The 2,221-nt window shown below is 33.1% G+C and overlaps 1 protein-coding gene across 5 annotated transcripts in view; it reads left to right on the top strand.

Moving 5' to 3' along the window:
• Nucleotides 1-2,221, top strand: part of cacnb1 (calcium channel, voltage-dependent, beta 1 subunit) — a 38,014-nt gene that overhangs the window by 18,633 nt on the left and 17,160 nt on the right. The gene's annotated exons all lie outside the window — the stretch shown is intronic.

Genomic DNA, 2,221 nt, shown 5'->3' with positions numbered 1-2,221 from the left:
ACATTTGTCACATTTTCTGTCTTGTTTACTTGTTACCTGAACTCACCGGCAGGTTTTACAAACACATTTTACAATTTAACATGATTGTTTCAAACGTTTTTAGCTTTAATTTTTTTGTTTAAGACAAACATAATGAGATATGATACATAATTGTGATACGCCTTATAATAAATCCTTGAAACATTGTAGTTTAGTGGAAATTCGCCTGTTTTTTAAGAAATTTTTCACATTTTTTACCCTTCTATTTGCTTTATTTGTATTTTTATATATTGTTGTTTTGTTTCTACTCATGTGAGGTTTGTCATAAGACATAAAAACAGAAGAAACACGAAATTTACTACTCTAAATTGTGATTTTTGGACAGTTTCAGGTATTTTGATGATTTATTGTGTAACATATAAATATAACAAAAAAATCTAGGATTGTAATAAAAATATGGATATCAAGAATTTCTACAAAATCGGTTTAAAAGATAAATCAAAAGAGCAAATTGTAAAGTAGAAAAAAGGTTAAAAAGACGCCCTGGAAGAGTTAAACACTCTTAAGTTTAAACCTTTGTAGTAAAATAAGTCATTTTTATAGATCAAAACCAAATATGTTATTTGTTTTAAGTAAGACAATAAATATCAGTATTTTAGTATAACTAGAATATGAAAGTGTCAGAAATGACTCAAAAGCTGAATAACATGTGGCAGGTAAAAAGAAGAAACACACAGACATGTTGCAAACGATGACAAAGGGAAAAAATAAAAAATAAAAAACTCAGGAATGTATACACCTGAAGGATAATTTTTAATTCGAGTTCACACCTGGTTTGTTTTTGCTCTGAAACTTTTTAAAATCTCATAATTTTCACATTTTCTTCTGTTTTCAGGCAGTTTGCTGTAAAATCTTCCACCTCTGATGGACATAATGTTTAATTAAGTTTAGTCCTGCGTCTTTGTACTTCAGTCTCGTCTGGTTAACAGATTAACTGGTTAACTGTGGTGCTAATTGTTTTTATGTATAAAATTAGCTTAAGGTAGAGGACCAGACCATCTAAAACTTAAAAAATAATTTTCAAAATCCAATATTCAATAATGCTACAACAGTGATTCCACAAAAGCTTCTTTTCAAAGATTTTCACTGTTTTTAATGAGTGGCTTTAAAATAGTCATCAGACGAAACATGAAATGACTAAAAACCATTGAAATCACATTTACTGTTGCTGTCTCACTGGTTAAATAAAATCTTATTCGTTTGATAAATTTGGTTTCATAAATCTAGGAACTTTTTCATCTGATGACGATAATGATTTATCTAAATTTTGCAAACTAAAAACTAATTTTGTACTAAACAAATAGATGGAGGAGATTGATTGGTTGGTCTAGAGCCAATCGGGATGCAGAACACAATACACAGCGACATTTTTAAGAAATTCCTAACAAAGGACCACTGTAGTTTCCAGCGTTGTACTATAATTAGTGTAACATCCTTCAGATGCTTTTTCAGTTTTTCCCAGGCTACACACATGATGCACATTCAAGAACACGCTAAACTGCGTTTCTTGAACGCGCTTTTAGCATACCGTGTTCACACAGGTGTGTCGTTAGCCGATGCTAGCATGAACTTGGGCTGAATCCAAATTCTTCCCCTAAAAATAAAATGGTGTCTTCACATTCAGACGTTACTAACCCTCAATGACGTCATCAATAGTCAGCTACGTTAGCGAAGAGTTACCAGCGCCTGGAAAATACAGAGTCCGTTTTATAACTTTATAACAGCGCGACTACCAGCGGAGGGATACGTAGCCTTAAGTCGCTTTCCCTTAACGGAACAATTTCGGACGCCACTACCCCTCTAAATGCCCCTATGGAGAGGTAGGGGAAGAATTCGGATTTGGCCTTGGTGTTGTGTAATTCCGACTGGGTTCATTTCTCCTTCATATCAAATTTTCAAATGGTCAGCACCTCCTTGTTTAAAAAAAAAAAAAAACGACGTTACCCATACTTCATTATCAAATCTGAGACCCTAATTGGTCAAACTGGTTTAAATTTTAACGTGGATTTTTGCAACTTTTGCAGCGTGAATGCAAGAGTTTTTAACATCAAAGTCCAAAATATGGATTTAAACAATTTCACATAGACTTTTAATTGGAAGAGGCCTCTGAAACTAGTTTTTCCAAGCCCGGTGTGAACGTAGCGTGAGAGTTTCCTCAGTATAAAGTTGATTGTTCTAGTCT

Source organism: Oryzias melastigma, linkage group LG8, assembly GCF_002922805.2.
Source record: "Oryzias melastigma strain HK-1 linkage group LG8, ASM292280v2, whole genome shotgun sequence".
Lineage (NCBI taxonomy): Eukaryota > Metazoa > Chordata > Actinopteri > Beloniformes > Adrianichthyidae > Oryzias > Oryzias melastigma.
Note: the sequence above shows the minus strand (reverse complement) of the source record. Positions and strands in the feature narration are given on the sequence as shown.